The 27,789-nt window shown below is 45.3% G+C and overlaps 1 pseudogene; it reads right to left on the reverse strand.

Annotated features, from left to right (window-relative positions):
• LOC120110756 lies at nucleotides 1-27,782 on the reverse strand (annotated as a pseudogene).
• Between the last annotated feature and the right edge of the window lie 7 nt (nucleotides 27,783-27,789).

A 27,789-nucleotide genomic window follows, 5' to 3' on the forward strand; every position in this document is an offset into this window, starting at 1 on the left:
TTGAGCAACAAACGGGAACTGCATCACCAGCAAAAGGAAATGAATGATTATTTAGATTCACTAATATATAAAATTTTACAGATACAAATATCGGCAAGGAGTATACAAGTCCTGATTAGAGAACTTTCTCGCGTATGCTCGAGTTGCTGGATTCAGTAGTTCCCCTCTTCTGTTTTCCCGTTTTTGATAATTCTCCAGTCTCAGTTTTCACCAATCAAGTATTCATGTGGCAAAGACCAAGGAAATATGTAATCTTGCAAAATTCCACAAAAAACTGGTGCCTTTCTACCACGTCGTCAATGAAGGCTATGCACCTGCAATGTGAAATATGGCAATCACGAAAGAGAAAAACCATACTGAAAGAGAAGTACAAGAAAATACATGAACGAGAAGATAACAGGACGTGAGGCATAGCAAATCTCCAAAATTGAAGCCATCTAGGTAAGATGAACTGAGCATTTGTTTATTGGTAACTCATCAAAAGGAGTTTCTAATCTAGTATTTACTGGAAAATTAACTGCATCTGCTATCCACAGATAAATCAATGGATCAAGAAAATATGATTACACATTTAGGGCGCGGAACGATCTACCCGATCCAGCTGGATCGGGAGGGAAGAAAGTGCCAGAGGGGGAGAGGAGGAGGTAGTGGAAGCATAGAGGGAGAGGGGAAGGGGTCGAGAGCCCCGATGTCCACGACCTGGAGTGGTCGTTTTCTTTAATCCTATGAGGACCGGGCCTGCGACACCGGTGATCTCCTTTCTTCTCTTGCTACCTCCTTCCCCCTCCAGCGCTCTCTTCCCCTCCTGATCCTGCCAGATATAGCGGATCATTACCAAGCAGGCCCTTGGTTTTTAATATTTACCAATGGTAAGGCTATCATCAGCATAATTTGTCAAAAAGCATAAGAAAACATGTCTCAATTATGAAAACCCTCATTGACCTATCGAGTAACAAATAAGAAAGACAACAAGCTTGTTGGCCATGGAAAATCAGTCCAACATCTGGTAGTCACACGACTAGACAACTGTACTGACAGTCACATTCATGTAATAGAACCACAAGTGCATCCTAAAAGAGACAGCACTATCTGGTTTTGTTATAAGATTTACAAAAATAGTTCAATGGAACATGCATGAATTCTGTTTTACTGATCTAATGTAAATAATGCATGCACCAACTTAAGAAAAACGAAACTATCTATCTTACTACTAACCTCTAAAAAGTGATAGATTGGAACATGCGTAAATTATTTACAGCTGCACATCATCTATCAATCTTCTCCAAGCAAATTTGTTCATGAATGTAGTTCAGCAAGACTGAAAGAAAATGAGCATGTCACCACATCAGATTAAAATAGAAACAAGAAATGAGTGCAAAGGAATGCACAGAGAAATATAAATATCAGTCATGTAATATAGCATAATATATAACACATTGTATTCTATGTTTTAATCTAAAATGTCCATCTTACCTGCAATTTTGTGGCACCCTCCATGAATACAGGCGAAATCTCTTTATTTTTGGTGGCAGTGACTTATAGTTTCTCCAATCATCAAGCATAATTCTTAAATCATGAATTTTGCTGCCCAAACCAATACAACAGTTTGCATGCATAGTACAAACTTGACTTAAATCTTTGCTTGGCTCACAAATCCCACCAAAATAAGCAGTACTCAAAAATCTAATTCTCACTCCTATTTCTGTGAGGAATGGGTCATGCTTAATAAAATTAAGCACGTCCTGGTCATGGGATCCAGGATGTTTCTCGCGTGATGAGTACCAAAACTTATAAAATTCTATACTTCGGTTATTAGACTTTACATAGTTGAATCCCCCATTAGGCCTGTTCTCTAGATCAGTGGCATCACCCATGTAGTGATCACAAGCTATCTGAAAATCTCCATCTGGATAAAAATGTGGCAATGGATCCCGGAACCACATGATATCTGCATCCTGCAATTAAACCAATAATAAAAACATTCAGGAAAGTCCGTTATTCAATAAATATATTTTCATAAATTAAGTGGTGTGAAAGTTGAAACTATACAAATCAGCACAGAACCATGATTTTTTTTTACATTTTCTTTATTCTGCTGAAAACCATCAAAAAGAATTGTCCAACAGTATTACTAAATTTATCTATATTTTGAAGCACATAACGTCCCAAGGACATGCAAACATATGCATGAACACACAAACAAAGAGAAAAGCGTGTGTGCGGGGGAGAGGGTGGGCAGAGAGAGAGAGAGAGAGATTATCATAATGCACCTGACCTAAAAAGATAAAGAAACAAGTCTCCTAAAAAATGTTACAAGCAATTAACCGTGTGATATGTCAAAAATCTTTGACAACTCAGCAGTTGGACGTCAAGCATGGCACCCATTTCAAATCAATTTTCTATTTCTTTCCAAATTTAATATGAGTATATTTGATAACCTTTGATATGTGAATGTGTTCTTGAGCAACAAATCAAGAAATGCTGAACCGGACCAGCCCACACCGGCCGGTTCAGCCCGTATCGAACTAGTCCAGTTGGCATTAAAAAACGGTTCCTACCCCTATGGGGCCGGAATCGGCCTGAACCAAGCGATACTTGATGTGTACCGAACGGGGCTATGAGCCAGTGCGAACCACACCGGTTCCGGTGCCACAGCGGCATGTTGTGTTAAGGAGACCGGTACGCCTACCAATACCAATTCGGCGATTCTTGTAACAAATTAGTTCACAATCATGAAGACAATGCTGCAATGACAACAAGTGAATGCAAAATATGATATTTGGTTTCACAGAAACAGTGATTCCTGTTACTAAATGAGTTGTTACTGTTTTGCATGGTAGCTTACAGCCACAAAGATGACAAAAGAATCAGTAACAGATCTGAGTTGAAAAGATTCACCTTAATGTTTTCGTTGTCAACTACAAATTTAATCTGGCAACTACCAGTAAAGAACCCATTCCTCCTATAGCATACCAAAGGTTCTGCAAGGTCTCCACCCCCAAAGGGTTCTTTCACCAGTCGTATGATATGGTACATAAGCAACTCAAACTACAAATCTGCAGGAAGATCTCTATCATAGTTATAAGAAGGGCCACATCAACATCACTAAGCGATTGAAAAAACAAAGGCCCAGAACAAAGGATAGTGTATGTGGGTGGTTGATGTTATAAAAAGACCAAAGCATGATGATAGGAGAATTATCCCTCTCAACAATAGAAAAATGAGCTTGTTGTACAAGAATTGAATTGTTAGTTTCAGAGTTCCTTGACCCCTTCTCATCAAAAATTCAAATAAGTGGTTACTAATAGAAATTCCAAGAACATTTGTATAAACTCTTGTTATATAGAGAATTTCAAAGTTTTAGACGTTCGCTTTGAAATTCCCTTTTACATAAATCTAAGATTTTAGAAAACATCCATTGGACTTGCCTAATAGATAAACAAGTTTTGGATATAGGGCATTTAATTACAAAGCACAACCATTATAAATATTTTAAGAGCCTATTGCATTTGCAAAGTACCTAGGATCAGATTAAATTGCCAAATTCTGAACATGATGATAAGAATTTGATAAATTATAATACTGTTACTTAAAGAATGAGAACAGTTAAACAATGAGACCATGAAGAAAAAAGTTCAGATACAAAAATGGCGATGAAAAGACATGTAAAACAATGGAAAAAGAAGAATTTCAAGGGTTCAAACAATTGCACATCCTTGCAGTTCTCTGGGGTGAAAAATCAACCACCACATGTATTCCTTCTAAAATATATTAAGATATCTCAGCCTCATCTTTAAGGATGTTCGCTACATTATTTCACCAAACTAAAACAGAATATGAACCCACTTCTTTATAGAACCAGCTAGCTTGATAATATTCCACTTCCCAAGTGGCAGAGAAGGCAAATCAGTATCCACAAATAAGTGGTATTGATTTGAGATTGGCTATAAAATAATCTGTTTTTCTATAGAACTTTCTGGGAACATGAAAATCTGATTACCTCATCAAAATATTGAGCAGTGTATGTATCTTCACACATAGCAATAAACTATGAGACTAAGCACATCTAATTGCTAACAAATTAAGGTTTTAACTGTAACTCACAATAGAACAGAAAAGGTACCTATTTTTCATGAAAAAAAAAACACAAAGGCTGTAGATAAAAAATAAAAGTTTCATATAGATTAACAAGATTTTGAAATAGCAAAGATTGATATACAAGATCCATAAGTGGAAATCATGAAATACGCCTAAAACTTTTTGGTTTGTGAAGTTATCACCCTAGAAAGGAGATTTGATCCCAAATTTTAAAAAAACTGCACTTAAATCTAGGTCATCCGCTCTTTGACAGGTTCACTCTACAAACCACTCTTACCCTCTAATTTCTCAAAATCTCTCGATCGCAAAATAGCCTCTTGAATCTTGAGGTTAACTTTTCTGTTAAATTTGTCACAACCAAATCATAATCACCAAACCTTGTCTCAAATACTGGTGATCGGCTTTATAAGTCCACATGTGACAAATTTTTAGTTTGGATTCTGTACATAGCTTGATTTTTTTTTTTATGACTGGTTGCCAACCATGTTTTGAAATTTCATCTAAAACTAACATATGAGGCCAAATTTATATATAAATAGGTTGTTTACGCTATACTTTGATAATTTTTATCTTTTAAAGTGTTGGGAACCATTTCCTCTATTTCAAACTTAGATTCTTCATGTTTTGAGAAATTACAACCATCTCTATGTCAAATTTCAGAGATCTAAAAGAAAAAAAAGGGGTAATAATTCTAACATGATCTTGGCTATTTTAAACACAATAGTCATTTCTGTTATCATGTGTTAGATTACCATCAAATAGTAAATAATACCTTTTTTCACATGAAACATGAATTTTTGAAAATTGTAGATTTTAATTATTTTTTGTTGCTTCAATACAAAACCACCAAAACAGTACATCCCTTGTTATAAAAACTACAATAGATTACAAAGTTACGACTGATTTATTTTTCTTCACTTATTTTTTATTTCTTTACCTTTTCTTGTTTCTCCCTAATTATACTTGTTGCTTTTTGGATTTAGTCACATATTTCAAGAAAAATACCAAAAGTAGACCCCAAACCATTGAATCAGCTAAAATTGTAGAAATTGAAACTCTGTTGAGTAAGGAACATAGTATCGAAATCAGAACCTATGCTGATAGGCCAGATATAGTATGGTACGCCCACGTGCCATACTGTTCTAGCATGAACCGACAGGGAAACCAGCAAGAGAGGAGGAAAGAGAGAAGGAGAGAGGAAAAGAGATAGGGAGAGGGAGGGAGAGGAAGAGGGAGGAAACGAGGGAGAGAAAGCGAGAGAGGGCGGCAGAGAGACAGGCAATGGGAGGGGGAGAGGGAGAAAGAAAGAGAGGGAGAGAGGGAGAAAGAAAGAGAGGAAGAGAGAGAGAAAGAGAGGGAGAGGAAGGGAGGGAGATAGAGGGAGAGAGCGGAGGTGCCAAAACACGGCCGAAGGAGGGGCAAGAGAGGGCTTTTGAAGCCCTCTATCCACCATGCATCGGAATAAGGGCGAAGCCCCTATTTCGAAAGGAAACAGGGGTTTCAGCCCCATTTATATTTTTTTTGAATTTTTTTAAAGTGATGTTAGTCACAGCTACTGATTTCACTTTAAAAAATTTTAAAAAAAGAAATTAATAATTGAAGTTGTCAGTGGATGCAACTTCACTTTAAAAATATTCAGAAAACATATAAAGGGCCGAAGCCCCTTTCCTTTTGAAACAGGGGCTCCGCCCTTATTCTGACACATGAAGAAGAGAGGGTTTCGAAAGCCCCCTCTCCTCGGTCACTCGACCCTATTCCGACACCGCGGCCCTCTCCTTCTTTCTCCCTCCTTCCTCTTCCTCTCCCTCCCACTCCCACTCTCTTTCTCTCTTCCTCATTGTCCTTCTCTCTCCCCCCCTCCTTCGCCAGTTTCTCAATTTCATGGGCGGAACCGTCCCGATCAACTGCCAGTATGGCTCAGTACGCTCCGAACAGGGCAGTTTAGAACAGTTCCTCTATCCTTGCTCTAGAATCTAGTCCAATTAAAGTGAAAAATGGGTGCTGCTTCCTGAGCATCATTCTTTCACTTAAAGTCCACCTTTCTATCTCTTTGACAGCCATTCTTCAATTTCCGAGAACCAAAGATAGAAATGCTAATAGTTTTTTTCCAAAACTAGCAAAATCCTAATAATCTACCTCACCGAAATCAAACAAATGAAAAAATGACCAAGAAATAGCAGAATTTTCACAAAGTTTCAGATTTCTTTTGGTTAAAGGCCCACAGAGTTCAGCTTTGAGACACTTTGGAGTTGTCATAATGCAGAACAAGTTTTTAAGCTGCAGTTTATGGTCTACACTAATTTCAAATATCAATAGTTTGCAGAATATTCTATCTTATTTTTGTAGCATAATGTGGTAAAAATGTCCAACCAAATTTTGGTTGAAGGAAATGATAAAATTGCAGACATTAATTTCAACATATCCCCGAGTTTAAAAAGAAGGAAAAAATTTTCAGAATATTGGGTTTACTCTGTATGTTAGGGTCTAGGCCAGATGGGAAAAGAGAAAAATGTGAAAGTTGTCCAGAAACATATATTCTTGGGAAAAATGGAACACCGAAGCAAAATGCAAAATTGAAATATGCTTAAAGGCCAAAGACCCCTAAACATAATGTACATCAAAAGCTATTTTTCAAAACCATAGTGATCGTAGAAATGTCAATTTGATCATATTTGTTCAATAAGGATCTTCTGAGAGAAAAGAGCAATGGCAAAAACAATATTACTATCCATTTCAGATTGTCAAGCTGATAGTCAAATAGCCATATCTGGTAATCACAGGCAATACAGGTAAAGGTAATATGAAGAAATTATAACGAGGAGAAAAAAGCAATACATCCATGACTATAGTTGGTTACATTAAGGATTAGTTTTGCTACTGAGTTGAGGACATGAATCACAAAAAAATGGCTACTTGAGCATTGCTGCATGAATAAAAAATGGAAATTACAAAAGAAGGTTATAATCTTAGACATATACCACCTCCAAGCACCATTGTTGCACTTGCAAAGAACAACTCTAGTCTTTTAAAGGAAGGAGGCACTGAGGACAAGTTGTCATCAATGATAGCAGATAATACTTCACCAAATAACAGTTTGATGGATATGCATAGCTAACTTTGAAAACGAATTCTCATGCAAAAGTTAGCTCTCTTCCTTACACCGCCATGGCTGGTCTCAAGCCTGGGTGAGGAAGGTGGAGGGTTGATCCTAGACTGACAACCAGTCGTAAAAGCATGTCAGTAACCATGAAATGGATCCAAATTTGATATGCGCGAAAGCGTCTCCTTTTCTGAAACTTGGAATGACAACAAAGATGGCCCTAAATGGGAATACTTGGCAAATGAAGATCCATCAAGCCGACCCCAAAAAAATAGTTGAGAAAAGGCTAGATGGTCATGGTAATGGCAATATGTTCACGTGCAATGTGGTGCATTTATTCGAAACCTTATTGTGCAAGATGGTTTAAAAACAGAGGTTTGGTCTAGCATCTAAACGATTAGAGATAGTTTGAGAAAAAGTAACAGACACAAAAGCAATTAAGAAAGTTTATATATTGTATCTACAGAATGTTCCAACAAGATAGAACCTAGATTTCCTTATGGTGAGGATGCAGTTATTTATCATCACATTTCCCTTCTATTATTGGGGGATATGTGTCGCATTGTTGTCCTTCTAATGATGAATGAACTAATAATACATGAAAATGAATAGATTCCTGAAGGTCCTTTGTGATGCCACAAGTACTTATTTAAAATCCTTGAATCCCCTTTGAAACTTATTGGCTTATAGGAAGTTTATTGGCATGCGATGGAAGAAATAGATACAAAGTTTTGTGAAGAAAATGGCATACAAAATGTACAGATTTGAGAAATAGTAGTAGGAATCAAATGTCAAATTTGCCGTTGCATGATTCATGATCCTATATACAAGCAGAAACTGATGGAGCATGTTTGTTCAAAAATTTATAGTGTTGAAGGCATAGAGCATATCAATATTGTAAAACGAAAAATTATGTTCATTTTAACAATAGGAGCCATTCTTCTACGGCTGAAATAACCACTACAGATGCTACGCTAATGTTATAACAAGAATGAGGACAATATATCATATAGTGGAGGTGACACATTAAATTCAATGTTGTGTAACATATAAAAAATACTTTGTCAAAATACTTTCAATCCAGAACTAAGACTTATTTTTGAATTTGAGTTCTATTCTTCAAGAGAACTGAGAACAAATCAAAAACAGATCAATTTCTGGAATAAACAGCCAGATAGAAAGTAGCCATTTGATATTTTACAATGGTAGATATTGAATGAAATTTGATTTTATAAACTTTCAAAAGTGGTTCATGATGTCTTAGTCATCCCTGTATCAATAGTTGCTTAGAAGATTCATTCAGCATGGTTGGAAGACCAATTTTCTAGCGCCCTCCAAAAATTAAACTAAAGATATTTACTTGAGCTTGGTTGTTTCAATCTGAAGGCAATTAGTTTTTGATGTCACATTTGTTCAACATTTCTTATGGTTTCACTATTTATAGTTTTAAAAATCATATATTTAATTTATTCTTTTACTTTTTATAATAGATAGGTAGCAAATGAAGATGATGAGACCTTTGATATCCATGTCTCTAACTATGCTTTTAGTGTTTTTAATGAGAAGGGGATTAGAGTAAGTGGACACTAACTACTGCTTTAATGATCAAATCTTAACTATCTCATGTTTTAATTAAAATTGATTTTCTTTTACTGTTTCTGAACTCTAGAGGAGAGAATGAATAGGACAAAATAACTAAAATCAATAACATATCCAGCAAAAACAAAGATTCCATATATCAAAAATACAAATGATTTATATTTATTTTGAGTTTATTTTAGTTCAAAGTGAATTTCGAGTGTGTTTATTATTTTATCATTCTGATCTATCAAATGCAATAATAAAAAAAGACAGGCTCGTGCTAGTACGGTGGTATGACTCAAACCTGATATTTCTGTCATCAATATTAAACTTCATCATGATTTATCTGAATATCCACTTTCATAACCTTTTTTTTCCTCTTTGAGAACAAGGTCAGGAGGAAACCTCCCCAAAGTTGGAGGGAAGGATTGAACCCAGGTCATTGTATCCAACACCCAATGACTTTACCAAGTCAACCAGATGGCACCCTCGTATCCACTATCATAATTGTTTGTTTATATGTTTTATCACTCACTAAAATGGATATAGGATTTTTACCATGCTTGACCTGCAATCAACTATTAAGAATTGGTCTAAATGGAGATGGGATTTTTTCCATTCCTCTACTATAGGTTCCACAAGGCCAGGTAAAAACAGGACATTTCATGTTGGATCAGGTGATTCGAGCAAGTTGGATCCGGTGCCATTGAAGCAAAGAATGCGGAACCGTCCAGTACCGTCCCGAACCAGACGATTCCGCCCATTCCGAACCATACCGGTGGCCTACCGGTATAGTTCTAGCTTTGAAACCGGTTCGCAGCCGGAGCCGGAGAAGACGAAGAGAAAGAGAGAGCGAGCGAGGGAGGGAGGGAGGGAGAAGGAGCACCGCAGACGCCTGTGGAGGGCCGCAAGGGGGCGGCAGAAGCCGCGGGGGTGCAGTGGAGGCCGAGGCTGCAGCCACATCCTCTGACGCAACCGCATCCCCTCTGCAGGCATCCACGGTGCTCCTTCTCCTCCCTCCCCTGCTCGTTCTCTCTTTCTCTTCGTCTTCTCCAGCTCCGGTTGGTTTTCTCTTGGTACGGGCCCGATACCGAACCGGTACCAAACCGGTACCGGTTTAGCAATCCTTGCATTGAAGTGAGAAGGATCAGAGCTGCATCATGCATTACATCATGCAAATAGAGCAAGGAATGGATAACTCAAGTTGGTTTCAGTTCTGTGGGTCGATTTGGGTCAAAGAATCCTGAAGGTTAGGTCAAGTATGGATCAAGGTTTTGTGTTAAATTTTTATGTTAACCTGACCTAAAATCATATCAAATAATTTTCACATCCAATCGTATTATATAAAATATAGGGAATATAACATTTTTCCAGAACAAATCAAACTTAGAGTCATCACTATCAAACATAGATACTACTATCCTAAAAGTATTTCTCGAACATGATTAGCCAAATCTACATCTCACTGAGTACCCATCCAAGTTAAAAACACAAGACAACTGATTCGCTTAAAGAATGAACGGAGGCAGAAGTAGGACTCCTACCCACTCCTCTGATCAATATATATATATATATATAGTGAGAGAGTAGGTTGAAGGTGATGTCAAATTTGACATATTAGCTGATGGAAGTACAATGGCCTGTCCTAAAGTAATCTATGTTAGCTCAGGTTGCAGAAGGCGTATTGACCATTCCGATGTCTAGATGCGCATAGGAGTCCATGTTTAGCATAAGAGGCTGAGTGAATATATTACTAAGTTCACTGAATCCTGAGGCTCTTGAAGCCTTGATATACCATCAAGATTGGGTAAGATCTGCAAAATGGGTAATTATTTTCCCATTTGAAGTTTACAATACTTTTGTGGCATTAAGGTGCATTTTTCCTTTAATACCATTCATGCTTTTTATTTTGTTTATGCTAATTATAAGAAATAATATTTAATTTAAATAGGTAAGAAGGTTCATAAACACAATGAAATATTTCAAATTGTATTTTGCATTTGGTATATATCCAACTACCCAACTTCTACAAATATTTAGTTGAAACATGACAAGCACCTATTTATTTCTGCATTTACAACTTTTTATTTTATCTTCACCTTAAAACCTAAATTGCTAGCTCAGCCAATATTGATTCAGAATTATTCATTTTCTTTTTGTTGATTTTCTCCTATTATTGTACCTGTCCATAGGCACTTGCCCAACATGGACATTGACAGCATGATGAACAAGGAGAGGACTGTTAATTATCTGAATTCTCTAGACAAGATAACTGTTATTCACTTTCTTGTTTGAAAAATATTCGCAAGTGTGGAATCTTATTATCTATTTCATGCTTTCACATGAATGCTTGTTGAAATTGTAGCCAAATCATCAATTTACAACTCCTTTACTGTCCCAATCCTGTATGATTTACCGCTTATTTTTAGTTGTCTAGATTTCATATTTCGGCCGAAACCAATAGGTCAATTGAGATCAATTTTGGGTTCCGATCAATTTTGGCAATTTTAAAACTGATTGAGACAAAAGATTTAATTCCTGTGAGACGGGGTATCCCTTTTTCTTGTGGAATAGGATGCGCCACATCCCGGCCCACTCTAACACTAAGGATAGTGGGATGCCCCAATACTCGGTATCCAAGATGGTGGGCCATTCCATCCAACACTTGGGACAATGTTACATCCCAACACTCAAGATGGTGGGACACCCCACCATCCCACCAAGACCTAAACCCTTGATTGACACTAGCCATAGATACTTTTTTATGTTTTATATTGGTGCTTACTATTATATTACAGTTGTCGATTATTGTTATGTAAGTAGATAATTTATATAGTATCAATTCTCAATGTTCTTGATTTCATTTTCTTGAGTTAAAAGAGGGGATAGATAATAAACATATCCCTTAATGGGTCAAGGCCTCCAAAAAGGCCCTTGTTATAGTTGTTTATAAAGATTGACATGAAGAACTAAACACAAGAAGCTTCACAAGATTAACATCTTGTTCTCTATATTAAATAATAATTGCATTCTATAATTACGTGTGTTGCTGGAAATTGGACCTGGGGGCGGCCGTCGGCTGAGGAGGAGGAGCTTCGGCGAACTCTGGTGGGCGGCGATCTATCGGCGAGCGGCGTCCTCCGTGGAGGAGGGACCTGCAAAAAGCCGGTGGCCGGGGTTTCCGGCGCCGGCCCTCCGATGCTTAAGTTAGAGGGGGTTTAAATTTGGGAGAGAGGAAGAGGGAAGAAGCGTTCTACTTCCTTTCTTCTGCGTTCAACCCCCCATTGAGGAGGGGTTCCTCTTTATAGGGGGGTCGGATTACCTGTGATGTGATGGGGCGAGGTCGCCGTACGGCTTAGCACGTCGCTCGAGTTGGTGCGCGATCAGGTGAATTAATGCTTCGATGTCGGAGGTGAGGCCGGGATCAGAGAGTTGTCACGGCTGACTGAATGCTGCCGAGCCGATTTGCCGTGGAGGACTGAGGATCCGTAGATAACAGGAGCCACGCGCATTGATTGTTGAGTGAGCCGGCGATACACATTAATTGTTGAGTGAGTCGGAGATATACATTAATTGTTGAGTAAGTCGGGGGTTTGCAGAGGTCATGCGCATTAAATGCCAGAGGCGGTGGCAGGGTATGGCCCCTAACCAGACTTTGGCAGGATGCAACCGCGGCAGGTGGGCGGCGAGGGCGGACTTCCGAGGTCGGGAGCTCTTCGGGTCAGATATTCCGGGGTCGGGCACCGAGCTCGGCCGCCCGAGGTCGGCCGTCATCCGGTCCTCTGACGGCAAGGTTCTCATGCACTCGGGGGGGGAAGCTGCGCTCCCCCAACACTACCCTCCGACTTCCGAGTTCGAGCCGCTTGCGAGCTCGGACGCGGGAAGTAAAAGTCTTTATTACGGTAACTGAGATCGAGGAGAGTTGAATTATGTCGGCGCCCTCACGCATCCCGAAGTATTCATAACGGGGGGTTGCGCCTTTTGGCCCTTCGTGGTCGTTTCGTATGGCGAACTCATGATGGGGTCCCAGGACCCGATGGGGTGGCTCCTCGATCTTATAGTCAAGGCGTCTTTCCTAGATAAGTATGTTGTGTCGATCCTTGAGGCGGACACGTGGTGTGATCTGGAGATTTATTGGGTCGATCGCCTTGAGGTCGGGTGTTGGATCAGCCGCTCGGGATTTAAAGCCGAGCCGGTAGTCCGGGATCGAGGATTAGGCTAATTACTCGAGGTCGGACGCATTTAATCTCATATCGGTCGAACGGGGATTTGGGAGGCTAAGATTACATCGACGCTCCACGCGTCCTGGGGCTTCTTAAATGAAGGGAGCGGGGGCGGCATCTGCTCGCCTTTCGGAGCGATCCGGCGCAGCGGATCCATGATGATGCTGCGAGATCCGATGGGACGGCGCCTCGGTTCTGCGCTCGAGGCATCGGTCCGGAATGAATGCGGTGTTTCGGCTTCCGAGGCCGACACGTGGCGTGATCCAGACGGGGGGTGGAAACCGAACCCGCCGATCTGGGCCGTTAGAGGGGTCTATATAAACCCCCCCAAACCAGCCCTAAGAGGAGTCTTGTTCGGTTGCCTTCTCTTTTTCGCCGTCTCCACCTTCGTCCTCTTTCTCAACAGAATCTCGCCGGTGGTGCTCGGAGCGATTTCCGGCGACTCCCCCCATAGGTTTCTTTTTTGTGTTAGCTAGGGGGTTCTCCTTCTTTCTCCTTTTCCGGTCTCTTTCGTCTTTAGGTTACTTCTGTTTTCTCCAAAATGGGTTTTGGTCCGGAGGAAGTCGGATCTAGTCTGTCGGGGGAGGAGCTGGAGTTAATCCGCTCCCGGTTCTTTTTCCAGCCCGGGTTTCGTCTCGAAACTGCAGGGCCGGAGGATAGGGTGACGCGGCCGCCCCCAGGTCGGATCGCGATTCATCGTGAAACGCTCTGGGCCGGCTTGCGGTTCCCCTTACACAAGTTCGTGAACAGCTTGCTGGTGGAGTACCAACTCGTCCCAGCACAGCTCGCTCCGAACTCGTGGAAGACCATAGTCGGGTTTTTGTCCCTTTATCTTGCACATGGGATCCCGACTTCGGTGAGCGTTTTCCGCCGGTGTTTCTTACTAAAGACAAACCCGGCGGATGGAGGGTGGCTATACTTCGCCTTTCGGGGTGGTATGTCGCTTTTTCAGGATGCCCCTTCCTCTATTCATGAGTGAAAGGGGAAGTTTTTCTTTCTTGCGTCCGAGGTGCCGTGGGGATTTGACCCGAGGTAGGGGCACCCCCGGCTGAAGGCCCTTAACAGGCTCTCCGAGCCCTCGGGGAGGGACCAGAGGGTCCTTGACGCTTTGCGGGGCCTCGGAAAGGGGTTCAACCTAACCGAGCTCCTAAGTGAGTGCGCCTTGGCGAGCGTTGGCTTGAGTTCGGCGCGTCCCGAGGGTAAGAGTAGTCGTATTGTTTCGTCTTTGCCTCTTGCTCTTCTAACGTTGGTCTGATACTTAGGAAAAATCTTTTTTGTTTCAGACTTTTCTCACATGCCGACCAGCAACACATCTCTCTTCTCCCGGTTGAAAAGGCGGGAGGCCGAGGCCGGCGGGGCTATTCCCCAGCCTCGGAAGAAGTCGGAGTCGGCCGCCGCTTCTACCTCGGCCGGGATGGAAGGCCCGGAGGCGGGGGTCTCCGCAGCCGCTCGAGGGCGGGTGTCGGCCGCCGGTGATGCGGGCTCGGCGGCCCCATCCTGTCCTGTCCCTGTCGCCCAGCGGGGAGGGCCGACAGTAATCCAGCCACGGCGTTCGGGGCCCGAGCCGAGCAGGGGCCCCGAGGTCCCCAGCTCGGACGAGCCGAGCTCTTCAAGGGGCCAAAGGGGGGAATCAGCCGAGCCAGGGTCCCCACTCCTTGAGGGGAGCTCGGCCTTCCACGATGCCGATGTCGCGCGTGCAGTGTTTCGGCGCGCCATGCTTCCAGCGGACCGGGCCGAGTTCCGAAACTTATCGCTGGAAGAGATCGTCGACGGTACCTATCGCAATACTGTTCGGGTAAGCCATTCTCTTAATCTTCCTTCGGCTACTAGGGTACATATTGTATGTTTTTTACTTATAATCGCTTTCTCTCTTTTCTCTTGCAGCACATTCACGAAGTCGACACCTTGGTATTCATCGCCCAAGGATGTCAGGAGGAGACTCGGCGACTCAGCCGGCAGTTGGAGCCGGCCAAGAAGAGGGTCGCCGAGTTGGAGGCCGCGCTGGCTGAGGCCGAAGCGCGGAGGGAAGCGACGGAGGCTGGGCGACTGGCCATTGTTGAGGAGCTCGAGGAGGAAAGGGCTGCTCATTCCCTGGCCAAGTCGGCCCTGCGCGCATCGGAGGCGCGTCTGGCGGAGGCTCAGTCCGAGGTTGCGGGCCTCAAATACGAGGGCGGGGTCTTGCGCCTGAAGGTCGAGCAACTTGAGGCCCGGAAAAGGAGGGCACTCGAGCGAGCTGAGCATACCGTGGACTTCTTCAAGGACTCGGACGAATTTCGCGACATGCTAGAGGAGGAGACCGTGGATGGGTTCCTCCATGGCTTCGACAACTTTCGGAGGCAGATGGCTCGGTACTGCCCCCAGCTCGATCTCTCAACGATTCGTCCAAGGATGAGGTTGGGCGCCGACTCCGACGACGATGTTCCTGCTGCCCTCGCGTCCGAGGGGTCTGCCGAGGCTGAGGCGGACGTAGCCGCGCCGGCGGTGACGGAGGCTCTCCCTCGCGAAATCACCGAGGACGCTCCCGAGGCGCCCGCTGAGGTCCCCGCCGCAGACCCCCCGAGCCCATGTCCGCCGAAGGTCCCCAGGTCATCGCCATAGATGATCCCGAGGGTGACGCCAACGCAACTGCCGTCCCTTAGGACTTAGACTTTTATCTTCCTTTTGTTGTAAATGAGGTCGGCCTTCAAATTTGTTGAACGGCCGACCTCCAATTTTGTACTTAGCCTTCCGGCACTTTACTAATGAAAAGGTTTTCTTTCGCCCTTCTGCGCTTATTTTTCCCTTTTATTTTCTTCAATTGTAAGCGAGGCCGGTACTTCAATTTATTGTTTACCGACCCTCGACTTTGTATCCTAGCCTTTGGGCTGCTTGTCAATGAAGACATGCTTCTTGGCTGTGTTTTGCTTTTCTTTCCCCTAACTTGTTTAAGTGTCTAAGTTCTGATTACGCTGATTAGAGGAGGCTCTGAGCTTGGATTCTAGGAAGCTTCACCCAAGTCTTGGAGCTCGGATTTGAAGCTCGCAGAGGTCTCTGGATTTGGTTTTTGGATTTCTGAGGCACCAAGCTCGGGCCTCGGACCCCCGAGAGGGGCCTTGTTAGATTTGCATACGTCGCTATCGGGGTATTTGGCCAAGCTTTTGAGTTTGGCTTTTTGGAGCGTAGGTCCGAAAAAATGTTAGGGCCGTTCCCTGAAGGGGAGCATGAGCCAATAGTCAAACTGTCATCGGGGTTTTTATGGTTATTGCCCTCGGGCTCTGCCGAGATTCTGGCCAGCGGAGTCGGAACCTGTAAAGAGTACCTCGACCCTCTTGATCTCGATCAGCACGCCCGTGATCGAGGTCATCTTCACAGGTCGACATCGATGTCTCAACGTATGGGGGCCGAATCAGGTCCTTACTCAAAAAGGTTTGCATGAGTTGTCATGGGGGCCACTGGTAGAGGAAGCGTGCACGAGGTCGGTGGGACCTCGGTCTTGGATCAACTCGTAGGGGCGACCCGGCCTTGGCCGGGATGAGGTCCCGATCTCAATCGGGATTTTGTTGGCAATACATAGGTAGATGAATATAACAAGGCGGGTGTCAAGTGGGATGTACCTCTTGCACCTCCGAGATTGCGCGCCTCGTAACGGAGTAGATTCGCTTTGTTTCCTGGCCGGCCTTCGAAGTCACCCTTTAGCTTGGGGTCTATTTCGGGAATACCAATTGAACCAGGTGGTATTGCCGTTGTCGAAAGCTTTCGCGAGCGTTGCTCCGTTGTTGCTATTGAATGTCCTGGAGGACCATCAAGGCACTGTCCCCGGTTTCCTCGGATTGGGGGGGCGTGAGCTCGTCGTCAGCTTGGCAGTACTTCCCGAGGTAAAGGGAGTTCGGAACTCTACGGTCGACTCACGGGGCATCCCGACCTTGGTCGGGGTATCGAGCGCGAGGTCGAGGGGGCTTGGGTTTGCTATCAACCTGGCGTCGCTTCCCGAGGTCGAGGGAGTTTGGATCTCTACGGTCGGCACTCGGGGGCATCTCAAACTTAGTTGAGGGATCGTACACGAGATCGAGGGGTCTGGGGCCGCACTCTCGACCCGTGACGCTTCTCGAGGTCGAGGAAGTTTGGGACTCTACGGTCGACACTCGGGGCATCCCGACCTTAGTCGAGGAATCATGCGCCAGGTCGAGGGGTCTGGGGACGCTCTGTCGACCTGCGACGCTTTCCGAGGTCGAGGGAGTTTGGGACTCTACGGTCAACCCTCGGGGCATCCCGACTTTGGTCGAGGAATCGCGCGCCAGGTCGAGGGGTCTGGGAACGTTCTGTCGACCTGCGACGCTTTCCGAGGTCGAGGAAGTTTGGGACTCTACGGTCGACACTCGGGGCATCCCGAACTTAGTCGGGGTATCGAGTATGGGGCCGAGGGAGTTTGGGCTCATCGTCGACCTGGTGGCGCTTTCCGAGGTCGAGGGAGTTTGAGACTCTACGGTCGACGCACGGGGTATTCCGACCTTAGTCGGGGTATCTGAGGATCACAAACGACCCAATATTAGAGGAGACATAATCATAATCATTGTGAGGAGACAAATCATTGTAAAGAGGAGACAGGATCCATGTTCCTGATCGCTCGGAACTCCTTGGGATTTTATTGGTAATACATCCGTAGATTCTCGGAATTCCAGCTTCGCGGGATAGGGGTTCCTTCAAGAGATTTCAACTTGTACGCTCCGGGTCGTTGCACTCGAGCGATTTGATACGGTCCTTCCCAGTTCGGGGTGAGCTTTCCTTGCTCGGCGAGCTGAGAAGCTTCGGCTCTCCTGAGGACGAGGTCCCCCACCTTGAAGAGCTTGGGCTTGACTCTGGAGTTGTAGTACTGGGCCGTTTTCTGCTGGTACCTTGCCATTCGGACTCGGACGACCTCTCGTGTCTCTTCGACGAGGTCCAAGTTATTCCTGAGCCGGAAAGAGTTGGAGTCGGCATCGTAGTGCTCCACCCTTGAGGAGGGAAGGCCGAGTTCCAGCGGGATAACGGCCTCCGTGCCGTATGCCAGGGTTGAAGGGCGTCTCACCAGTGGGTAATCGGAACGTAGTCCGGTAAGCCCAGAGTACGTTGTACAGGTCCTCGACCCACTATCCTTTGACCGATCAAGCCTAGCCCTGAGCCCCTGCAAAATAGTTCGATTCGTTACCTCGGTTTCTCCATTTGTCTGAGGATGCGCGACCGAGGTGAAGCGGTGGTCGATGCCAAGCTCGGAGCAGAACTCTCTGAATCGAACATTGTCGAACTGGGCGGCCGTTATCTGATATAAGGATACGGGGGAGTCCGAATCTGCATATTATGAACTTCCAAACGAAGTTCCGCATTTTTTGCTCGGTGATCCGGGCCACAGGTTCAGCTTCGACCCATTTGGTAAAGTAGTCGATGGAGACGACCAGAAATTTTCTTTGCTCGGTGGCTAGGGGGAAGGGCCCCAGAATATCAATTCCTCACTGGGCAAATGGCCAGGGGGCAATAATTGAGGTCAGCGGGGCCGAAGGTCGGCGCTGGATGTTGGCGTTCCATTGACACTGGTCCACACTTTCGGACGAAGTCCGTTGCGTCTTTCTGAAGCGTGGGCCAAAAGTATCCTTGCCGCAGGATATTATGGGCTAGTGCCCGGCCTCCCAGGTGGTTTCCACAAATTCTTTCATGGACCTCTCGGAGGGCGTAGTCTGCCTCCGAGGGGCGGAGACATCTAAGAAGAGGAGAAGTAAATGACCGACGATAGAGCTTGTTCTCATATAGGACGTACCGGAGAGCTTGACGCCTGATCCGGCGGGCCTCCAGCTCGTCGTGAGGGAGGGTCCCATCCTGGAGATAGCGGGACGAACCCGTCGATCCAGCTTGGCTCGAAGTCGATGCACATGGTTGGTTCAGGTTCCTCTGTGCTGGGTGTTCGGAGATATTCGAGCACCGTTGCCTTGGAAAGCTCACTCATGCGGGAGGTCGCCAGCTTAGACAATTGGTCCGCCCTGAGATTCTCCGCTCTAGGAATGTGCTAGATGCTGAAGGAACCTAGGGCGGACGTAAGTTTCCGTACCTTTTGGAGATATTTCCGCATCGATGGCTCCTTTGCTTCGAAGTCTCCCTGGACCTGGCTTACTATTAGCTGGAAGTCACTGAAGGCCTTTAGGTCTTCCACCTTCAGCTCCTTCGCCAATTTGAATCCGGCAATGAGCGCCTCGTATTCTGCCTCGTTGTTTGAGGCTGGAAACTCGAGGCGTAGGGCTTGCTCAGCCATCACCCCATCCGGGCTGGTGAGGATGAGTCCCGCTCCGCTACCCCCCGAGGTCGAAGAGCCGTCCGCATATAGGACCCATGGCAGCCTCGGGGTCTCCTCTGTGGGTGTGAGTGGCAGCTCGGGGTCGTCCGGTAAGGTGCACTCCACGATAAAGTCGGCTAGTACCTGAGCTTTAATGGCTGGTCTGGGGCGGTATTCAAGGTCGAACTCCCCGAGCTCAACCGCCCATTTGGCAACCCTTCCAGCACGATCCGAATTTTGCAGTATTTTGCTTCATAGGCTGGTCGGTCAGTATGGCTATGGTATGTGCTTGAAAATAAGGCCGGAGTCTCCGAGCTAAAATGATCATGGCAAAAATTGTCTTCTCAAGCTTAGAATATCGGGTCTCAGCATCCCTAAGGACTCAGCTGGTATAGTAGACTGGCTTCTGGAGCTTGTCCTCTTTCCAGACCAGGACTGAGCTCACTGCGACCGGGGAGACGGCCAGATACAAGTAAAGAACCTCGCCCCGCCGAGGCTTAGTGAGTAGCGGGGGAGAGGCCAGAAGGCGCCTGAGTCCTTCAAAGGCTTGCTGGCATTCCTCCGACCACAGGAAGTTCTTTGGCCACTTAAGGATCTTGAAGAAAGGAAGGTAGCGCTCGGCCGACCGGAAGACAAATCTCCCCAAGGCGGCGGACCCGCCCGGTGAGCCGCTGCACTTCTTTAACTGTCCTTGGAGGTGTCATCTCTTGCAGCGCTCTAATTTTCTCGGGGTTGGCTTCGATTCCACGCTGGGTTACTATGAAGCCCAAGAATTTGCCCGAGGTAACTCCGAATGCGCACTTTGCGGGGTTGAGCTTCATTTGATATTTCCGGAGCTTGGAGAATGTTTCATTGAGGTCGGCCACATGGCGTTCCGCCGCTCGGCTCTTCACCAGCATGTCATCCACGTAGACTTCTATATTTTCGGCCGATCTGGTCTTCAAAGATTTGGCTGACCAACCTTTGGTATGTGGCTCCGGCATTCTTCAGCCCGAATGGCATCACTTTGTAACAATAGGTGCCTTTGTCGGTGATGAAGGTCGTCTTCTCCTCATCTTCTGGCGCCATTCGGATCTGATTGTACCCCGAGAAGGCGTCCATAAAGGTCAGCAGCTGATGTCCCGAGGTGGAATCAACGAGCTGGTCAATATTGGGGGAGGGAAAAACTATCCTTCGGGCAGGCCTTGTTCAGGTCGGTGTAGTCCACGCACATGCGCCATTTTCCGTTGGCCTTCTTCACGAGGACTATATTGGCAAGCCAGTCTGGGTAGGAGACCTCCCGGATGAAGCCGGCCTCAAGGAGCTTATTCACTTCCTCGGCTGCGGCTTGCTGCCGTTCCAGGGCAGAGCCCCGTTTTTTCTATTTTACAGGCCTCAGGTCGGCTTCACCTGGAGTCGGTGGACCATGACCTCAGGATCGATTCCTGGTATGTCGGCGGACGACCAGGCAAAGACATCAACATTGTCCCATAAGAAGCTGATGAGGCGATCTCTCTCGCGAGCACCAAGGCCGGAGCCGACCTGCACGGTTAGCTCGAAAAAATTTTCTCGTAGAGGAATTTGAATGAGAAGCTCACCGGGCTTTACTTGCTTCTTCCAGAGGTCGTCCCTCGCGTCCAGGTTTCTATGGGCAGCGAGCGGCCCATTGCTTGAGTTGGCGCCTCGGCTGATTAGCTCTTGCCGACTCGACTCTTCAGTTGCATTGCTTTGCTTTACAGCTCGCCATATAGCACCGCTTTAGCCATCAGTTGGTTCCCGTGGACCTCGCCTACTCCTTGGTTGGTAGGGGAACGCACGAGTAGGTGACAAGTTGAGGACCCACGGCCCGAAAGGCATTTAACCCTGATCGTGCCGAGGATGGCATTGTAGGACGAGGGTAGGCGGACCACAAGAAAGTCCGTCCTTACTGTACTTTCTCGGGGGGCGAGGCCGACCGTCACAAGAAAGCTGATCTCCGCCCTCGACCGGGACCGAGTCCCCAGTAAATCCGACCAGTGGGGCATTTATTTTCCGAAGCTGGCTTCCTGTTGACCCCATTTTTTTGGTAGGCGTGGTAATACAAAACATTAGCTGAGCTTCCATTGTCAACCAAGACACGTTTTACATCAAACCTTATTATAATCATAGAGATGACCACAGCGTCATCGTGAGGGGTTCTCAACCCCTTCCAAGTCCTCATCCGAGAACGAGATAGCTTCAGAAGTGCGCTGGCGCTTGGGGGATTCCTTCCCAGGCTGGCTCTCCAGCCGAGGTCCCTCCAATTACATTGATGGTGCCGGCGATGGGCCTGTTGTCATTCGGGTTTTCGGGTGGTATGGCATTTCCCACCGGCCTTCTTTCCTCACGTCGGTTCCTTACGAACCGATTGAGTACTCCGCGGCGAATAAGCGCCTCAATCTCATCTCGGAGCTGAAACAATCCTCCGTGTCGTGCCCGTGGTCTCGGTGAAGCGACAGTACTTCCTGAAATTGCGGGGAACTCCTGTATCCCGCATAGGAGGCGGAGGTCGAAAAAAGTCCCAACCTTCATCTCCATCAGAATCTCGGCCCGGGGCCGAGGCGGGGACCTCGGTCGAAACTGTCCCCGCTGTCGAGGCGGGCTTTCCAGCCGGGGGAGGTTCTTCTCTCGGCGGGGGGACCGGCTTCTTTGACGGCCGCGCTCTTCGCGACGTTTCTTCTGCTTCTTTGAAGCTTGTTCCGTTGTACCCCGCCTGAAGGCAATAGCCTCCTCGGCCTTAGCATACTTCCGAGCTCGGGCCAGCATCTCGGTGAAGTCGGCAGGGAAGCTCTTCTCGATAGAGAAGAGGAATCTGTAGGAACGAGCCCCAGTTTTTAGTGCCGACATGGCTATTGACTGGTCGAGCTCGCGAACTTCCCACGTGGCGGAGGTGAAGCGGTCAAGATACTCCTTGAGGGATTCCCCCTCCTTCTGCTTGATATCTAGGAGGGAATCCGACGTCCGCCGCTGGCGTCGGCTGGCAGCAAAGTTGGTGGCGAACTGCCTGCCGAGCTGCTCGAAAGAGGATACCGTGCTTGGCTTCAGCCCGGAAAACCAGAAGCCGGGCTGTCCCCCGGAGGTCGCTGGGAAGGCCTTGCAAAGCACGGCCTCCGAGGAACCTTGCAGGGCCATGAGAGCCCGGTAGCTTTCCAGGTGGTCGAGGGGGTCGGTGTTCCGCTGTAAGGCTCCACTTGAGGCATCTTGAACCTCGAGGGGACCGGCTCGTCCTCAATCTGGCGGGAAAAGGGGGACTTGGTGTGTGAATTCAAAGTCCCCCTCATGCCTTGCTTTCCCGCTGCGGAGCGCTTCAATCTGGCGCTCCAGGTTCTCGACTTTTCCTGTCGAGCTCCCCAGCCCGGGGAATTGTCGCTGTAGTTTGCTCCGGCTCGCGGTGGTCCGGTGCCGACTCAGCTTCGAAGAGCTGGGGTCTTCTGTCTGAAGATCCCCCCGGCAGCTCTCTCCGGGGAGACACTTGCTCTTCGTTGTTGGCCCTGGAAGAGCCGTGAAGGTTCTGACCTCGGAGAATCGGGCCGTTCGGAGGAAGCACCGGCGGGACCTGGGCCTGCGGGATGAGCGTAGGCAGGGCTTCCTCGCGCCGCAAGCCTTAGACGGCGGCGGCCAAGGCCTAGACTTGTTGTACCAGAGCGTTGAACTGTTCCGGCAGAGCTTGGGGATCCGGATCAGTCGGAGAAGGCGAATTCTGGACAGAGTGTCCAGGACTATGCGGGGAACGCCGGGAAGCATTGGAGGCTCCCTTACTTCTCAACTTCATGACCGCGACTCGGGCCCCTTCCTCTAGCGCCAACTGTTGCTGGGGAAATTGGACCCGGGGGCGGCCGTCGGCTGAGGAGGAGGAGCTTCGGCGAACTCTGACGGGCGGCGATCTATCGGCGAGCGGCGTCCTCCGTGGAGAGGGAACCTACAAAAAGCCGGTGGCCGGGGTTTCCGGCGCCGGCCCTCCGATGCTTAAGTTAGAGGAGGTTTAAATTTGGGAGAGAGGAAGAGGAAAGAAGCGTTCTGCTTCCTTTCTTCTGCGTTCAACCCCCCATTAGAAGGAGGGGTTCCTCTTTATAGGGGGGTCGGATTACCCTGTGATGTGATGGGGCGAGGTCGCCGTACGGCTTAGCACGTCGCTCGAGTTGGTACGCGATCAGGTGAAATTAATGCTTCGATGTCGGAGGTGAGGCCGGGATCAGAGAGTTGTCACGGCTGACTGAACGCTGCCGAGCCCAATTTGCCGTGGAGGACTGAGGATGTTGTAGTTAACAGGGCCACGGCGCATTGATTGTTGAGTGAGCCGGCGATACACATTAATGGTTTGATCGTGAGTCGGAGATACACATTAATTGTTGAGTGAGTCAGGGCTTTGCAGAGGTCGATGCGCATTTAAATGCCAGAGGCCGGTAGGCAGGGTATGGCCCCTGACCAGACTTTGGCAGGGATGCAACCGCGCAGTCGTGGGCGGTCGAGGGCGGACTTCCGAGGGTCGGGAGCTCTTCGGGTCAGGATGTTCCGGGGTCGGGCACGGAAGGCTCGGCCGGCCCAAGGTCGGGCCGTCATCCGGTCCTCTGACGGCAAGGTTCTCATGCACTCTGGGGGGGAAGCTGGCCTCCCCCAACAACGTTGTATTTGAAAAATAACTATTTAACCTCAAGAATATGGGAAAAATATCCAAATTCAATATGTTTTGTATCAAAAAAAGTGAAGAAAGATTTCAATGCACTAGGCATCACAAGCTCAAAAAATAAACTACATATAATGTATTTCCGAGGCAACTAAAGTTTAAGTAAAGACTAATTATGCTCTTAGTAGAAAATACCTGCATACTTAATAAACATCATTAATATATAATATTTACTTCAAATTGAGGTAGTTGAAACTAAACAAAGAAAGCACTTAGATAACACAAACTTCTGTAAAATGTTTGGTAATAACTTTTTTTTTTCCTTTTATTCAAACTTTTTCAATATTTTTATTCAAACATGGAGTGAAACTTCCAAATCTGTTCAAGCTACCAACAACAGAGTCCCCATAGATGGCCAAAACGAAATCCATTTTTTGCAACCTTGGTTGTCGTTATTGAACTTTGCTCAAAAATCTGATTTGAATTCAAACTAATATCCGATTCATACACATATTCACATAGAATAGATATGAATATAACTAATACCTGACTTGCATCCAGATCTGTTTGGAAGAAATAAAGATATAACTAATATATGACTTGCATTCATATCTGTTTAAACACATGCATGTGATTAGTATCTCATTCGCGTCTATGCCCATTTAGAAAATAAACAGAAACAAATTTCACTATCAATTTAATATTCGTAATAGTATTAGCTTCCCCCGACCTACTACAATACAACAGTCGCGACCATGAAAAAAAAAGGCCTGAATAAATACAGATATTGATTTGGATGAATAATAAAATTTGTTCCACACCAAATCATTTTCAGTTCTAGATAGCGGTGAGTATTGCAGGTCATCAGGAACAGAAAATAAGAAGAAGAGAGTATGAATTTATGCTAAACTCTACCACACCATACAAGATCAGAAGTATTATCAAACAAGTAAACTATCTTATAGAGGAAATCTGACAGATATATGACATGGTAAACTTTGGATTTAGTTGGAAGTGAATCAACACAAAACTTAACATCATTTCTCACCAGTCAGTAGGCCAAAACAAATTCAAAGGTTTAAAAGAAAAGGATGGAGATAGTAATAAATCCATCCATTGATTGATTATAACTCCAGAAAAAACCAGATAATTCAGACTGAAAAAAAGTTTTGTGATAATAGTGATACTCTTCAAAATTGTTTGGAAAGATATGTATAGAACACTATTAAGGATCAACACCATTTTCATTCTTAGTGAACTAATATGTTTAATATCTTCTTAGGCAACAGTAGTGTTATCGCATGGCAATAGAGAAAGTCATATTATCTTATACAGACATTGCTGTTGAAGAGAAAAACTGATACTCATGTACGTGTATGCAACTCTATATTACTCCAAACAAGGAGCATAAAGAAATTACTATAGGTTTACATGCAATAGTATCACTATTGGAGTATATGGTTAATGAATGAGAAGTTCTGGAATAAAAGAATTTGTTGAAATAAATTGAAATACAGATAAAATCCTCCCATTTTTAACATGCATGCATTAACTGATAAAGTTCTTTAATATGGACAAGTGCGGAAAAAATTTGATGCATAAGATAAATTTTGTAATAATAGAAAATATTCTAGAGTACAAATAGAGAACATTGGGAGTGTCACAAGCTTGCAAAATAAAGGAAACTGGTATGTCAAATCATGGAACCTCCCAATCCAAAACCTTTTCTAGTGCGCATCCATAGCATTTAGGGAAGGTATCAGATAGCCATGACTTTCCATCTAAAAGCCCCAATAAGATTCCATGAAACTTAGTTGCTGGCCAAGAGATATATAAAAAGATTCATAAATAAACAAGTTCAAGATTAAATGAACCACAACTGATACCATGCTAAATATGTCAGTATATCCATGTACCAAAAAAAAAATGTCAGTATATCAGGCATGTATTTGCATACATGTTTAAAGACATTTCCAAAAATGATTATGTTATGGGAAAAAAAATACCACTGTCCCTAGTTCTTTGCCATGAAAAGTAAACTGTTAAAAGCTTAGATACATGAAAGTAAATGAATGTACCGAGAAAATGAAGTTATATCCCTTCTCAAGGACTACTCGCAAAAACTCTATCCTTCTCCACATCATGTTCAAATATCCGAGAGTCATAAAACGCTCCTCTTCTGAGGAATCCACTCCATCTGTAATAAGGGCAAAGCAATGGAAGTGTATGGACATGCATCGCATGTATGCCTTCTGGTCCCATGCAATTATCACCAGGTGGTTCAGAAGTCTAGGTGTACCATCACCAAGCCGGAACTCTCAATGAAGAGATCAATAATTGATCCAGAAGAAGCCCATGCAGCATTCAAGGTGGTCAAGATTACTGTTTTATCTTCCATGGCGGCCTCCTTCAGAATTCTCTCAAGCCTAACATCCTCACTATCCTACAATTGGAATAAATATCAGATAATGTCCAAATTTAATATGCAAGGAAATGATCATGTCGGTGAATGCAATAACTCAATGATTTAAAGTTCAAAAAGGACCAAGATGCAGAAAAGTGAAAAGAATCCAACTTTCTTTCATCCCAATGTCAGAACATTACACAGTATGCATGGTTTTAGTAAAGTCACTATGAGCAGATGGTGCGCAGAATTCAAGATTGTTGAGTAATGCAGCACTTACAAAGAAATTTTTTAAGCTAAAAATTTAGATATTGATTTTTAAAATAGAACACTGTAACATCAGGATATCATAAGTTCTATATTCAAATTGAATTTATACACAACTCTATTAACATCAATATGAGAAAATAGCAATATAAAAATAAACATTATACTGGCTCTTATTTGATACCATTATATCAGTCGCATATAACATTTGATTTCTCTAATAGCACATTGGTTTGATCATAAAATTGTAGTATCGTGGCGAGTCCACTTGGCCAAGGTATAGTGCAGAAAAATTACCGAGACATGATTTTATTGGCATAGAGTCAATAATTCCTGCATAAATATCTTGTCTGCCCACCATCAGAATGAATTGGCAGAGATGAACTTCCTTTGGGATATTCTGCTCTACTTCTTCTCTACTAGGAACTCTTTAGGATATTCTTGTCTGATGCAAATGGATGTATTTATTCAACGGCTATGCAAAGCAGCCATTCAAATAGAGAGAGAGAGAGAGAGATGAACTTCCTTTATTCCAAACTTTTAACCTAAAATTTTCCAACCTAAGGTCCAAGATGTCAATGCCCCATTATTCATAGTTCAAAATTTCAGGATTAGAAACAAAATTAAGCAATCCTACGCACCTGACAACTTTTTATATAGTCTATATCTGTTTCAAGTCTTTAACAGTTCAAGACTAGCCTAGATCGGACTAGACCTACTCAAAACTGAGCATCCCACCTAGCGTACCCGAGCTTGGACCATCTCAGATGGGTCTAGGCCTGATTTTTAAGCCCGAAGGGCCGAGCCGGGCCTAAAATTTAAGCCCGCCCATTAAACAAGCCAGGCTCGGGCTTACATCAACCCTACATGAGCCCGGCTCGAGCCTGATATTTATATAATATATATAATAGAGTATAATATAAAATACGTTGCCACCAAAAGCCGACCTAACGAAATTAGGCGACTTAGCGGACAGACTAGTCTGCTCAGCTCAGTGGGAGCTGGGCTGCGCGATATGAGAGTCGACCTACAACCAAAGAGAAACGATCTGGGGACATCGAAACATGTCTAGTGGGGGACGTCCAATGCTTAAGTCAAACAGAGAACAATAGAAAACTGAGAAAAGCAACGACGTAAGAGCGAGGTGAAAAGGTTCCTCTTACCTGGAGTCTCCCGGCCTGATTTACATAGAGAGGAGGGTGAGAGTCCATCGCGATC

Source organism: Phoenix dactylifera, chromosome 5, assembly GCF_009389715.1.
Source record: "Phoenix dactylifera cultivar Barhee BC4 chromosome 5, palm_55x_up_171113_PBpolish2nd_filt_p, whole genome shotgun sequence".
Taxonomy (NCBI): domain Eukaryota; kingdom Viridiplantae; phylum Streptophyta; class Magnoliopsida; order Arecales; family Arecaceae; genus Phoenix; species Phoenix dactylifera.